Source organism: Felis catus, chromosome C2, assembly GCF_018350175.1.
Source record: "Felis catus isolate Fca126 chromosome C2, F.catus_Fca126_mat1.0, whole genome shotgun sequence".
NCBI classification, from domain to species: Eukaryota; Metazoa; Chordata; class Mammalia; order Carnivora; family Felidae; genus Felis; species Felis catus.
This window is the reverse complement of record NC_058376.1, coordinates 108900765-108917017: the sequence shown is the minus strand read 5'-3', so window position 1 is coordinate 108917017 and position 16253 is coordinate 108900765. Positions and strand designations below refer to the sequence as shown.

Genomic DNA, 16253 nt, shown 5'->3' with positions numbered 1-16253 from the left:
ACTTCAGTCTGGCTTGCTCCAATGGTTGAATAATCCTACCTAGAAGTATGCCTTTCATAGTTGGAAAGAACTAGTCACACATTTAATTATGCTTTCTCTCTGGCTGCCTGCCAAAAGCAATCACAGTTCAATATTACAGCTTCTCCTTCAGAAGTAATTAAGAAGTTAATCTTACTTAGAACACATAATTACCCAGCAGACCACAGAATCAACTTATCTACTTGTCATGAGTTAAAGCTCAAAGAAGCAGTACCACACTGAAGGGCAACATCCAAACTGTCTCTGTAGCTATCCCATCAGCACCATTTGGAAATGTGTGGAGCCCATCACCACCCACCCATCACTGGAAACCAAGCCTCCCCAGCTTCTTTGAAGCATCAGGAAGCAATGGAACTGAAGCCCATGAAGGACACTGGGCACAAGCCATTGAAGTTCCTAGTCTGTCAGGATAACAATGGATACATCTGAAGAACCAAGGAGCCCTCTGGAGCTCTAAACTGCAGAATATTCTGGGGCGTCTGGGTGGCTCAGTCAGATGAGCGTCCAACTTCGGCTCAGGTCATGATCTCACGGTTCGTGGGTTCAAGCCCCGCGTCAGGCTCTGTGCTGACAGCACAGAACCTGGAGCCTGCTTTGAATTCTGTGTCTCCCTCTCTCTCTGCTCCTCCCCCACTCATGCTCTGTCTCTCTCTCTCTCCTTCAAAAATAAATTAAAAAAAATTTTTTTTAAACTGCAGAATATTCTTTTACTGCTTCTCAGCACCAGCCAGGGGTGAGGTGTTATTCACACCTAATCCCTTTCAAACATCAGTCAACCATTAGAGGAAAGACCCTTCTGCTTCATTTGACACTGGTATGCCAAGGGCCTACTATGTGACTTACTTAACATGGAAAGCATTTCTTCACTTCATTACCTATACCCATGGATGGGGGAGCCAGAAATCTTCTAGAATGTATGGATCCTTCAAGAAAGCACCCACACCTGATCAAGGTGCTGCCCACTCTGTGTCATGGTCCTCAGGGCCTAATAGGCTGAACACAATCAAAAGTCAGAATTTTTTTTGTTAAGTTCATTTATTTATTTTGAGAGAGAGAGAGGGGACACATGCACATGCAGGAGAGGGAGAGAGAGAGGGAGAGAGAATCCCAAGCAGGCACTGCACTGTCAGCGTAGAGCCTGATGTGGGGCTTGAACTCATGAACTGCGAGATCATGACCTGAGCCCAAACCAAGAGTCAGATGCTTAACCGACTGATCCACCCAGGCGTCCCAAAAGTCAGACTTTTCTTAAAAGTGCAGACCTGTGGCCACCTGAACACACCATTTTTGGGTAAACTATTGTTCTTTTCAGAAGTCAACAGCCACTTTTAGCGACCGATTGTCTCTCCAAGCTGGCTCTTGGCACAAATTCTGAAATTCTTAAGAATGTTGCAGAAACTAAAGGCATCTGAAATTGACATTACAGCAGAAAACTCCAAGGCTATTCCCAGCCAGTGATAGCAGGCCTCATACTATAAGGCTTTTTCAATAGTTGAGCCCCTAGAAACCTGCCGTGTACACAACACTATACTAAAGAATGTAGAGATTTATGAAGGAAAATATACTGTTTCTGTCCCCAAGAAACATATATTCTCTCCTAATATCCTAATATCAGAGGTACTCTTAACTACAGCTGCACCTGAACTTTAGCTAAATTATTTCAACTACTGCAGGAGTCTAGTGGTGAGGCTGGGTGGCTAAAATAACTCTTCTACTTATTTTCCCATATTAGTCTCATGAGTTTTGTCTCATTGTGCATTTGGATTTTACATTATTTAAAGAAAATCAACATGCTCCTTTTTTAAAAAAATCACTTCTTGGAAAACAAATTGACAATTCTCTTTTTCCTAGGTTACCTTAGAATGAGTGGCTCCCCTAGGGTGACTTCATAGGTAATTCAATTTCACATGAAATTTACCAAATAACACAGGTCTGATGTGCTCTGCAGAACATTCCATATAGCCCAAATCCCTATCTGCCTGCAGTTTTCAAACATAATGCCACATGAACAATTGGCATGTTGAAGAACAGGGGAGGATGGTCCCCTCAGTGAATCAGCAGAATTTATAGAGAAAGCCTACCAGCTGACCCAAATTGGAGCTGTCATCCTCCATATCCCAGCTGGGGGGCCTATCACCTGTGTAGTTCAATAAAGACCTTAAAAGAACTGTTTAGATAAGCTAAAGATATAGACATTCACCAGAATTAGAGGAACTACTGCCATAATCTAAAACTTTTATGATAATCCTGAGACTAGGCAAAGTAGGAGGCCAGAAAGAAAAAAAAATGCATTCCAACCAAATATCTCCACCCCAGTGAGAACTCTGAACTATTCATTGCTTTTTTAAATTTTTTATATGTTTGTTTATTTTTGAAAAAAGGGCAGGGGGCAGAGAGAGGGGACAGAGGATCCGAAGCAGGCTCTGCTGTCAGCCCAATGTGGAGCTTAAACTCACAAACCGTGAGATCATGACCTGGGCTGAAATCGGACACTTAACCAACCGAGCCACCCAGGCGCCCCTCATTGATCATCTATGTTATATATTTCTTTCTCCCTTTTTTTGTAACTAAAAGGGATAGTAAATCTTTCATTCCAACTGCAAAACTCGAAATATTTTATCAATAAACAATTATTGAGCATGGACTCCATGTAGGACATTGTCCCTGTTCTGCAAATTTCTTAGAGCAATATACCTGAACAGCTAAATTCTACAAAGATTTTCTAAGTATATACCTTGTGTTTTGGCATCCTATTAAAATCCAACTGCTCCAAACAAAAAGATGAAAGAGAAAGCTACAAGTTTGTGTGTACTAAACATAGCTGCAAAAACACCTCTTTCATAACATGTGATTTAATCAATTTAGGCAAGTGCCTTTGGTCAGATTTGGGTAACTAAGAATACGCATGGAAAAGTAAATCTTGACCCAGTTCTATCATTAACCAACTGCTGAAACCTTTGTTCCCTTATTCTCTCTCTTGTTCTGCCCCTCTTCCTTACTTTCCATAAACCAGCCAAAGTATTCAACCTCCTGATTATTACAGTTAAAGAGACTGCTGCTCCAGATATTAACTATCTATAAAAGTAACTCCCAGCAAAATTCTCCCTGTCTCTCAAAGGTAAGGAGATATGTGCCCATCCTTTTTGTATCTTCTGTCACTAAGCTACACATGCCTCAAGCAGGGACAATGGGCTCATTTACCTGACCATCTTTGGAACCAGGTACAGTGCATGATGCATAACAGCTACCAAGCATCAATAAATGCTAGCTCAAGAAACTTCCCCTCAATCATCTAGCTTTATACCTCTACATGTTAAATGTTGAATTTGTATTGATTGGCTGAGAGAAACTCTTATTTTGCCGATCATTAGAGAAAAAGAGTTACCATCAAATTTGCACTGCCATTGTTCAGGCTGTTATATCTTCAAGCTAGCAAAAGCCAGTCTATGTAATAAGCAGAAACAAACATTAATGAAGACAGTGCATTTACAATATGAAAGCATTTCTTAGTCAACTGTCCATTACTCTGCCCTTTACTCCCTGCAATAATCATTTGTTTAATATTTGCCAACCATAATGAGTTGAATAGTGATGTGCTATAATGATGACTGTTTGGTGACTGTTCCAATTATAATGATGAGAAGGGGCATTTACTTATGTTTAGAAAAGAACCTGGCAAAGGCAGCACAGTAGAGGGGATTCAGCTGGGACTGAACTCAGGCTGCCTGATTAACATGGCCATTTAGCTATTCAAAGAGTGCAAAGGAACCTACAGTGTTCATCCACTTTAGTGGAGAGGCATCTCTCCTCCTGAAACTGCCTTCCAGCTGCATAACTTTTGAACTACAGAGCTCTAAAAAGAGATTTCAACCCCTCAGTAAAGATTCCCTGAGCATCTGCTACATCTCAGACACCACTAAACACAAATGAATAAGACCTCAGACACTCACAGTCTAGTCCAAAGGTTGGCAAACTTTGTAAAGAGCCAGATGGTAAACATTTTAGGTTCTGCAGGCCATACAGTCTCTGTGGCATTCAACCCACTTTGCATGTAGTGCAAAAGCAGCCTTATAATATACATAAACTATTGAGCATGGCTGTGTTCCAATAAAGCTTTATTTACAAAAGTAGGCATTTGTCCAGGTCTGGCCCACAGGGTATAGTTTGCCAATTACTGGTCTAATCTACATGTCAGGTACACTTTTTTAAAAAAGCAAAACAGTGAGATCTGTATTCATGAAGTTGTCCTTCTTGTATCTGTATAATATTTCAGAATTCATGAAGCTATTTCATGTCTGATGCCTCAAAATTTAATCTTCATACCAACACACAGCCAGGGCTGGAACTAGGATTTAAGCTTCTGCCTAATAGGCAGCAATTACTATGTGTTCACCAAAATTCATTTCCTCTTCCTCCAGGGCACACACCAGACTACACTTCCCAGGATCCTTTGTGGTTAGGTCTGGCCATGTACTTAGGCTCTAGCCAGTAGAATTTAGGCACTGCCCATTAAAAACTTCCTCATAAAACTCTGCACAGGACTGTCTATTTTGTTTTCCCCTTTTGGTGGCCTGGAGAGGAGACACACCTCAGGTAACCTTGTGAGTCATATGTTGACAACAGCAGAACCACAAAATAGAAGGAGCCTGAGCCCCTGAATCACCACCTGGAAGAGAGCCACTCATCCAGGAACACCTGTGAAAGCAGCAAGAAATGTGTCTTAAGCCCCAGAAATACACAGATTTAATAATGTTACAATAGCTAGTACTGCCTTAACTAATACAGCTGAGGCATAGAAGATGAGTTTACCGTGCTAATGAGGCAGAAGAGATCATATTTCTGACAAGGGAAATATCAGGAAAAACAAAGGATGCCTTCAAGAAAGAACAAATTGTTGTAAATGGTTTGATAGTAAACTAGCAAGGCTGTGGAAGGAGAGGCAGAAAAGATAAACAGTGGGAAAGGATGACATTGAAGGAAAAGGACTGGGAAAGAACAAAAGACAGCAATTAGACACTGAACCAGAGGAAGAGGCTGGAAGCAGTGAGACCACCTCTAGGGTCTCAGAATAGCACTGGCCTAACCAGAGCACAGCTGGGAGCCAGCAAAAGAGTGGTTTGGTTTTTTTCTATGTAGCCAGATTTTTAACCAGATTTGATTTTTATATTTTATTAATGTAATATAAGTTAATTATAAATGCACAAAGAAGTATGAAGAAAATCATACAGAATACTATAGTTAAAGATAACTGGTACTACTAGTCCAAGGCATAAACTTTTGAGCTTACTTTACCTTTTTTATGCACATACACTTAGGCATTAAGGAAAAAACTATCTACTGGGGCACCTCAGTAGCTCAGTTGTTTGGGTGTCCAACTCTCGATTTCAGCTCAGGTCATGATGCCAACGTTGTGGGATCAAGCCCTGCACAGGGCTCTGCACTGACAGTATGAGTCTGTTTGGGATTGTCTCTCTCTCTCCCTCCCTTCCCCACTGCCCCTCTCCCCTGCTCATGTACTCTCTCTCCTAAAAAATAAAAAAATGAAAATAAATTAAAAATAAAACCTATCTACTAGTGTACATTTAGGTTGTTCACCTTTTCTTGCTATTACAAAAAAAAAAAAACAACTTCAATAAACATTCCTATCACCCGATCATTGTCCAAATGTGCAAGTACTTTTTAAAGCTTCTGAAAGTAAAACCACCAAGCCAAAGGGTTTGTTTACTGTCAAACTGCCATCCAGAAACACTAATTCAAATTCCTACTGGCAGTATAGAAAAGTGCCCATTTTCACATACCTCTACTGATACTAGATATCTGGGGTTTTTTGTTTGTTTTTTAATCCTTTGCCTGTCAGGTAAGGTAAAAACAAACCATATCTCATTTTTTTTAATTTTTGAAAAACAGATAAACAAGCCCTCTTCTTGTATTTTTTAAAACATCCTCTCCAGGGGTGTCTAGGTGGCTCAGTCAGTTGAGTGTCATGGCTCAGGTCATGATCTTGCAGCTCATGGGTTCGAGCCCTGCATTGGGCTCTGTGCTGACAGCTCAGAGCCTGGAGCCTGTTTCAGATTCTGTGTCTCCCTCTCTCTCTGCCCCAACCCACTCACATTCTGTCTCTGTCTCTCTCAAAAATAAATAAACATTAAAAAAAAAAAAAACCCTCCAGCCTGTGGGAAATCCTAAACACATAACACTTAGAAGTTATCTTTGGTAAAGGGACAGTTTGCTTAATTTATGCAATTGTCTAAGTGATTAGAAGCCGGGCAACTTTTTGATTTGAAAAACAGCATGAGGGGCGCCTGGGTGGCGCAGTCAGTTAAGCGTCCGACTTCAGCCAGGTCACGATCTCGCAGTCTGTGAGTTCGAGACCCGCGTCAGGCTCTGGGCTGATGGGTCGGAGTCTGGAGCCTGTTTCCGATTCTGTGTCTCCCTCTCTCTCTGCCCCTCCCCCGTTCATGCTCTGTCTCTCTCTGTCCCAAAAATAAATAAAAAACGTTGGAAAAAAAAGAAAAAAGAAAAACAGCATGAAAGAAGTTAAAACAAATGATTCAATATTAGTTATTCTTAGGAGATATGAAGTATTGTGGGTAAGCTGTGATTATCAGAATTGAGTGGGTAATGTGTTTCCACATTTACGTACTCTAAATAATCTGTCTTGCTAATTAAAATCAACTAAGGATTTGTTTAACTGATTGTTTCCTGATGTTTTTATTTTGCATCTTTGTCATACATTTGACTTTGGTTTTGAGTATGTAGTAACTAGGCAAAAAGAGTAAGTATACAGGAATCAGAGGAAAAAAGAAAACTGAAGAAAACAAAAGAAAACAAAAAGAAAACAAAAAGAAAACTGATACAGGTTGTCAATCCAGAGAGAAAGGGGCATGTGTGCGTGTGTGTGTGTGTGTGTGTGTCACAGATACTAAAATGAGCAGGTATGTGTGATTAAGGGAAAGATATAACATTTAATTAAGGCTTATGTACCAACCACTGGGCAAGACTTGTCACACTCATCATCTCACTAATCTTCGCAGTTCTTTGAAAGGCAAAGAATCAGTATTTTTTAAATGAGGAAAATGAGTGCCAGAAAAATTGACCCAGGTGATTACCTAAAAAATTAAGCTGTCATTAGAACTTTTTTTTTAATGTTTATTTATTTTTGAGAGAGACAGAGACAGAATGCAAGTGAGTTAGGGGCAGAGAGAGAGGGAGACACAGAATCCGAAGCAGGCTCCAGGCTCCGAGCTGTCAGCACAGAGCCCGACGTGGGGCTCGAACTCACAAGCTGCAAGATCATGACCTGAGCCAAAGGCAGACGCTCAACCGACTGAGCCACCCAGGCGCCCCTGTCATTAGAACTTTCAGTTGTCTCCTGCTGCTATTTTACTCCAGAGTCCATATTGTGCCCCCCACTGTACCAGAGCACTGAATAAACCCTGGATTAGAACTTCTGGGGCTCACCCTGATACCAGCGTCCCTCTTTTGTCACTGGGGATACAAGGAAACAAAGAAATGATAAAGTAAAAAACAGAACAGGTTGTGTGTGAGAATGGGGGAAGATTATAGCAATATGAATAAAAAACAAGAAAATAAATTAAGTGCTGAGTAAATGAGAAATTAAAGAAATTGAACAGAGAAGTGTCAACTTAAAATTGCATCCAAAAGACAATAATAAATGAGTATAGGATAAAGAAGTAGAACAGGGGCGCGTGGGTGGCTCAGTTGGTTAAGTGTCAGACTCTCAATTTCAGCTCAGGTCATGATCTCAGGGTCGAGGGACTGAGCCCTGCGTCAGGCTCCGTGCTGAGCGTGGAACCTGCTTGAGATTCTCTCCCCTTCTGCCCCTCCCCCACCCATGTATGCACACTCTGTCTTTAAAACAAAACAAAATAAAGTAGCACAATAAAGCAATGGAATGGAATAAAAACGCATATTAGTCAAAAGAAGAAATTAAAAAACAGAAAAAGTAAAGCAATAACTAGAAGCCACAGAATTATAAAACCGGGTGGTTCAACCAAGAAATGTTATATCCAGCCCCTTAAACTTGACCTGTTCCTATGGAAAGGACCCATTTTCCATTCTGTTGCTACTCATTATCATATGCCACTTTCTCCACCACCCTCTTTAAATGCAGTGACCAAAACTGAACTCTGTCTTCAAGTAAGGATGATATCCACCCACTGAATAGAAACAGAATGTTAGCCAGGTCCCACAGCATCATTTCCACTGATCATTGACAACTTTAGAATTCATCGGTTTGTCGTTCTCTATGATCTTCAGGGCTTTTGCCAGACCTGCCAATATTTGTGATTTGTGTTGCTTTGGATTTGTTCTTATTTTTGTTTATGTTTACTTATATTTGAGAAAGAGAGCGCAAGCAGGGGAGGGGCAGAGAGGGAGACACAGAATCTGAAGCAGGCTCCCCAACTTTGGGTTTGTTCTTAATGATACTCTTCTGAATTTGAACAAGAAAAATCGTGGAAGGCATCCTAGAAAGATCCCCCAGCCCAACATAAATGGCAGACAACTGCTCCAGCATCTTAACAACTAATATACATCAGAGCCAAAGTAATACCAACCATGGATCCTTATCTTCATGGACTCACATGTAGCTTTATAAATAAATATATTCTAAATTTTACTTCTGTGAAAAGAGAAAGGAAATAAGAAAACTAAGGCAAGGAAGGTTAGAAACTAAAAGGAGGACTTTGTGGAAGACTGATCACAACCAGTATAAGACTGAGTGCCCAGGGAGCACCTGTGTGACTCAGTTGGTTAACTGTCCGACTTCAGCTCAGGTCATGATCTCGTGGTTTGTAGTTTTGAGCTCCCCATCAGGCTCTGTGCTGACAGCTCAGAGCCTGGAGCCTGCTTCAGATTCTGTGTCTCCCTTCCTCTTTGCCCCTCCCTCGCTCATGCTCTGTCTCTCTCTCTCTCTCTCTCAAAAATAAATAAATAAATAAATAAATAAATAAATAAATAAATAAATAAATAAATAAACATTTAAAAATATCTTTTAAACAAAAAACCTCAACACCAGTAGACTGCTCACAGTATAAGAGGCATTTAGTGACTAAGTCCAGGCTGAAGTCCTATCTTGTGTTCATATGGGGGATCAACAAGTAGCAATAGGAAGGTAGGTTATGAAATGGCCCACACAATTTATGTTTTTCATTGTCCTTGTTGCTCACATAAAAATGTAATTCCCTATGAGACCTGAAGTATGGTGTGGCTCCTCTGTATGTGTGTCCACATAAGTATGCACACTCCTGGAAGAATGTAAGTCCAGATGTGAAAAAGAATCAACTGTGGTTACACCTGAGGAGTGAGAAAGGCAAGGGGAAATTTTACTTAGAACTCAGTATAAATCAATATTGCTTGGTTTCTTAAAAACAGTCAGCAGGTATAATTTTGGACATTCAAAATAAAAAATAAAGAAACAAGCAAATAATGACGAATGAATTTAGACACGAGAGAAAAAATGTGCAAAGAGAAACTCTAAAAGAGAGTAACACAACTGTCCTTTAAAGGGGTCTTATTTTGTCCCTTCTCTTCTGATTTCCTATCTGCATTTGGGAGAAGGGGGGGCCTCAGACCCCTGGCTGTATATGTCAAGTTTTCTTTTCACATGTTACCTGGAAAACCAGACAGTACTGACATTGATTTTAAAAAGCAAGAAGCAACAAGTCGCTGAATTAGATGAAAACCTTATATTACACACGTCTACAACCATGACTTACTCTTTAAACAGATCAATAGAAACAATCATTTACCTTTCTTCAAAGAGATGGCTGAAGTAACTCTAGCTCACTCATGATAGCTTCTGTGTTGTTGACAAGTAATTAGAGATAGTAATGGATTGTTTGTCAAAACCTCAATGACTAAGGTTCATGGTCTTAATACGCCTGAACCAATTTCTCAAGTAGATTGCAGGACCCTTTATCAATCCTTCACAGGATTTTTCTCCCCAAAATACCACTTTTTTTTCCTTAAAATACCAGTCTTTTTCCCTAAAATACCACTTTTATATCACCTGTCAAATCCAAAGCTTATCATCTTCTTTCCTTCTTCATTAGATCCAACCCAAACTCCTCAGGGGGATATTAAAAGCCTTGCTTAGGGGCACCTGGGTGGCTAGTCTGACTCGATTTCAGCTCAGGTCATGATCACACAGTTGATGAGACCAAACCTCGTGTTGGGCTCTGTGCAGACAGGATGGAGCCTACTTGGGATTCTCTCTCTCCCTCTCTCTCTGTGCTCCTCCCTCGCAAGGACTCTCTCTCAATAAACAAGTAAGTAAACATGAGGTAAAAAAAAAAAAAAACTTAAAAATAAATTAAAAACCTTTGCAGGATCTGGCTCCACCCTAAGCATTCTTACCCCACTGCTTTCTTACACCAAACCCTGTTTATCTGCCTCACAAGTCTTTTGTCTCTTAATCAATAAGTACTCACTTGCAAGTCTATTTACTCAAGGGAACAGCATACGCAGAAAGCAGAAGTTAAATTAAGATGTCTTTATAGAAATGGTAATGGTTTTTGTTTTTCTTTTAAAATTTTTTTTCAACGTTTATTTATTTTTGGGACAGAGAGAGACAGAGCATGAACGGGGGAGGGGCAGAGAGAGAGGGAGACACAGAATCGGAAACAGGCTCCAGGCTCTGAGCCATCAGCCCAGAGCCCGACGCGGGGCTCGAACTCACGGACCGCGAGATCGTGACCTGGCTGAAGTCGGACGCTTAACCGACTGCGCCACCCAGGCGCCCCTTGTTTTTCTTTTAAACAGAGAAGACAATCAATTGTTTCTTGCCTATTTATAATACCAACTCCAAGTAACAGTATGGCTAAGAAAGAGAACATGACTGACTGCAAGTCCAGGCTCCAAAGTCTGCTCACAGGATCAAATGTCAGCTCTACTAATTACAAAATTACAGTATGATCTAGGGCAAGTTATTTTTCTCTCTGTACCTGAGATTCATCATCCCAAAAGTTGAGATAACAACTATGGTCATCTCATTGAGTTCTGATGAACATAGCTAGTTGTCAAAATTACTTTTAGGTACTCAGTTTTTTCTAATGAATTTGATGCCATCATCTGGCATAGAAATCTCCAGAATCCAACCTTTTCTTCAGATACCATGTTCTGAACCAGTACCCTTAATTAAAATTAAGCAATTAAAAATTAAATTAGGTGATTACTTGCTCTGGTGAACATTTATATAGTCATAATAACATAATTTTATGCAGTCATAGTATGTAAACTTTGCTTATTGATATTAAACTTTTAAAATCAACCTATGATTGAAACATGGAAGGAGTAATGATGAGAAGTTAGAGAGACAAGTGAGAGAGAGGATGGGTAAAGGGAGTACTATGGTCACAGGTAGAGTATTTCTATTTGGCAGAGTAGGAAAAAAAGTTAAGTGAATTGTTAAAGTTACAAAGATAGCCAACCAATAAAGTAACTGAAAGAGATGTGGGGATGCTACTAGTGGGCTAATACCTCATCTACCATAGAAGAAAATCAATAGAGAATATCAAAAACTGAAAAATCAATAGGTAGTAGAGTAAGTACATCATATAGAGATATGAAAGGAACACTAAAACCCTACAAAAAGGATAGTAAGAGTTAAAAGTAATTTATTTAGGAAAGAAGTGAAGAGGGCTAAGAGATAAAATCATACTTCTTGTACTAGTTCTTTTATACTACTGTGTTTAAGATTTTCAACTGCTCTTGGGGCACCTGGGTGGTTGCCAGTTGAGCGTCTGACTTCAGCTCAGGTCATGATCTCACAGTTCATGAGTTCGAGCCCCGCACTGGGCTCTGTGCTGACAGCTCAGAGCCTGGAGCCTGCTTCAGATTCTGTGTCTCCCTCTCTCTGCCCCTTCCCCGCTCATGCTCTGTCTCTCTCTGTCTCTCAAAAATGAATAAACATTAAAAAATTTTTTGAAAGATTTTCAACTGTTCTTAAACATAAGAAAATGTAACTCTTTTCTCGGAAGATGGTGGACATTCAGATGCAGTGTGCCTACCAAAAACAGTCAACCACCTTTCAAAATAAGAGGAAAATCCTGCTTGGAGAAACTGGCAAGTAGAAGTTCCTGTGGTACTATAAAAACATGGGTCTGGGCTTCAAGACTCCCAAGGAGGCCACTGAGGGTACCTACATTGACAAGAAATGCCCTTTTACTGGTAATGCCATCTGAGGGCAGATTCTGTCTGATGTGGTGACCAAGATGAAGATGCAGAGGGCCACCGTCATCCCCTGAGACTACCTCCACTACATCTGACAGTACAGCTGCTTTGAGAAACACAAGAATATGTCTGTGTACCTGTCCCCGATTCAGGGATGTTCAGAATGGTGACACTGTTACAGTGGGCGAGTGCTAGTCCTTGAGCAAGAGTGTGCACTTCAACATGCTCAAAGTCATGAAGGCCACTGGCACCAAGAAGTAATTCTAGAAATTCTGGGACTGTACATCTGCCCACACCCCACACCCCCAAATAAAGTTATTTTCCCAGAAAAAGAAAGAAAGAAAGAAAGAAAGAAAGAAAGAAAGAAAGAAAGAAAGAAAGAAAGAAAGAAAGAAAGAAAGAAAGGTAACTGAAAAAAATCTATTCATAATACCAACTGAAACCACAAGAATAAACCTAACAAGACATGTAAACAAGCTACATGAAGAAAACTCTTAATCCTCATCGATGTGAAAAAAGACTTAAAATTTGGTGAGTCCTACTTTGTTCCTCAAAGGCAAAACTCAGTGTCTTAAAGTTGGTGATTCTCCTCAGTTATTCCATAAATGCAATGCAATTCCAATTTAAAAAAAATCCTAACAGAATTACTTTGGGGACATTCCAGGCTATTTCTAAAATCATCTAGAACAAAAAAACACATGAAAAGAGAAAAAAATTTGAATGAGAACAATGATAAAGAACTTGCCCTACTAGATAGCTCAGAACTAGACTAATTGATCTATGGAACAGAATAAAGTACACAGTATCATAAGCTTTGCCCTTTTTGTGAAATAGGGAAATCATAATTTTTAACAAAGTTAAATACCAAGAAATGATCACTGACCTCCCTACTCTAATGTTATATTTGAGCTGATTATGCAAGCTTCATGACAACATTCAAATCAATGTCTTGTAACCTAAAACAAAAGGTTGAGTTGGGGTTCTCTGAGCTTCCTGGGAAAAATATTTTCTGTTCTCTGTAAAAGAAATACAGGTACATAATCAGGCACAATACTAATAGACAAGAGGTCAGAAATTTGGAGCGGAAATGTTAAATTTCACATCAGGTAATATTACCTACTTGTAGCTAATATATTCCAATTGCAAGACAGTGATCGGATAAAATGTGGAAGGAAGAAGCAGGGTGAATTCTAGAGCAGCTTTGATCAGGGGCAAAGGACAGCAATGTAGACTTCAGAGTTCCGTGTTTTCTCATGAAAGATCTAAGCTAAGAAACTTGGGACCATTGTGTTCTCACCTATTTACTCCAAGAGCCTTCTGGTCTCCCTTGCTCTAGCTTCATCCCTCCCCTCAGTCTCTAAACTGTTGTCAGAGAGATCTTTCTGAAATTCAAATCAGATTAATCTCTCCCCAGCTTAAAACCTTCTTCTTTGGAGTGGGGGGTGAGGGAAGGAGGATAATGTTCAAATTTCTTAGCCTGGATTATGAGGTCTTTAGTATAACACCTGGCCCTGGCCTACTTCTTCATCTTCAATCCTTGCTTATCTACCAGATATAATCCTTCTTATTCTTCAAAGCTTAGTCAAATGTTTCAACCTCCAGAAATCCTTTGCTTACCTCTCTATGCTCAAGCTACCACTGGAATATATTCCTCTATTACAGTGCTACCATAATTACATTGATATAAGCATGTCTTTGCAATATACTATGTATTACTGAAAAAAAAGTTAATACTTTTATTCACTTTCATATCCCCTACCAGCATTTTGTACATAAAGCATTCAATACATCTTTGATTGTACCAATTAACTAGTAGCAGTTATGGATTCCAACAGAAACTCCCCTCCCTTGTACAAAGTAGTTTTCCCCTCCCTTGTACAAAGAATTCAAATGACATAAAGAGAGAAATCACAAGTATCTAAAATGCTTAGCATCTTCTAAAAGCAAAAATCTGTATGATTAAAAAGAGTAGGTCCAGCCACCATCATCTGGGAATAAGAGGGCTCAATTCCAGCCACAGATCTATTTCATGTCACAGAGGAAAATGTACAGCCTGGTTGTTTTGTTTTTGTTTTTTCCTCCTTAAAAGAGTAAGATTGCTATGGTTTCTTCCTGCTCTAGAAATCTAGGACTCATTCCTACATTGACATCAGCATAAGGTATTCAATACACAGTGTGCACCCTGCTGTCATGTAGGTTATACTAAGCCAAAGGGAAAATTAGTGGCAGATGCTACCAAGGTTCTAGGTCAAAGTGTTTTTTATTTGCACTCCAGAACAAATAAAATTTCTCTTCAATTAAAGTAGATGAAATGTGCATTACCCTTATTTCTATATTTATGTCATTTTATATTTCTGTGGTCTTTCCATCTTCCAAATGCTTTCAGAGGCATTATACCAGTAATTCTTATAATAACCTTATGAAGTAAGAAGTAGTATTATCCCTAGTTGCTAAAAAGAAAGTTGGGGTTCATAGACATACAAGATTATAAAAACGCTTGCCTTATATGCCTAAAGCTTCTTCTGACTTCTGTTTTTATGTTGCAATTCAAGTATCTTACAGTATATTGAATGTAGTAAGAATCACTGAGATAACTTCCAACTCAGAGGCTTATTATGTTATACTAAATTTTGAGGCTAATAGTATTTCCTTAAGTATATGCATAAATACACACAATATAGGAGCAAGCATGAGTTTTACACTTAACACAGTTTTAGCACTACAGATATGGCATCAGAACTCAGGTTTCTTCTCTCTGGTCTTTCTGGCTCTCAAAGAACATTTTTCAACCTTATATCCCCATCATTTGAAACAACTTCCACTAACATCGTTTAATAATAAATACAACTCAGGTTTGGTGAAAATTAGAATCTACTAATTTTAACACACTATGAAAATGAATTGATCTCTTTAATCTAAGATATATCATTTAAAACTGTTCTGGAATTCAGAAGAAAGATTTCTTTAAAAATAGTCTTGCTATCCAGTAAGATTAATACCAAGATAGGCAGTCAGTAGAGAAAAATTTTTCACTCAGCAAAATGAATCATTAACCTGAATAATTGAAAATGTGTTAAGTAACATATGAAATATATGCTCATGAAAAAAATCTCTGGTAAGACCATCTGTATGTGAAAATATCTACCCTGAAACAAGACACCTTAAATTCATCTACCTTAAAAGCTTATATATGACTAGAAAAACTCATTGCAAATGTCCATACTGTTTCATTTTAACTTTAATTCAGTCTTAAAGATCATTATATGGTCAAAGTAATGGAAGTCATTTTCATCATTACTTCCCTGATGTGCAAAGCAAGAGAAACTTGACAGTATGCTGTGCATTTCAACTTACTCCTATATTCAGCATACGAAAGAGTTGCCAAACATATTAAGACAAAACTCTAAATGGAAAATCCTTCTGAAAAACTGCTTGTTGAGTTAACCAAATCCCCAAACCCTAACCTATTTCTATATAAAAGATCCTTCCAAGGCTTAGAAAACTCGGTCATGCTCAGAAATCTCATCCATGATCTATATTTTGAATAAAAAGGAAGCATCAATGCTGGTTACTGTGAACATGACACACTGAAGTTGATACCATGAACTAGCAACAATCTCAAGACAGGCTCTCAGCGCACTGGCATGATAAAGTCACATTTGAGTAGACACACATGAATAATCTGAAATGACAGACGAATTTCAGTTTGAAGACAAGTTTAGAAGACATTTCTTGACATGTCATTTATTCTGTCTGAACAGGCAGGAATATTTCTTATAATTCAAGAACAGTGTCCATCTATTTTAAATTTCTGATCTCCTAACTCACACTTTCAAATGTTTCTCTCATGCTACAGGAGCTGACAGACTCTAAGAACATGATACATGGATTCTGCCTCCATTTTATCTATGCTGAGTACTTATACCATGTCATTTTATAAAGCTAATTATTTTCACTATCCATGACCCTCTTTAATTGATACAAATTAGGAATGATTCTGTCCAGATTATTGTAAAAAG

General features: G+C 39.0%; 1 protein-coding gene and 1 pseudogene across 8 annotated transcripts in view; one reads left to right on the top strand and one right to left on the bottom strand.

Moving 5' to 3' along the window:
* PLCH1 (phospholipase C eta 1) overlaps positions 1-16253 on the bottom strand; it is a 221236-nt gene that overhangs the window by 142149 nt on the left and 62834 nt on the right. The gene's annotated exons all lie outside the window — the stretch shown is intronic.
* LOC101089035 lies at positions 12042-13079 on the top strand (annotated as a pseudogene).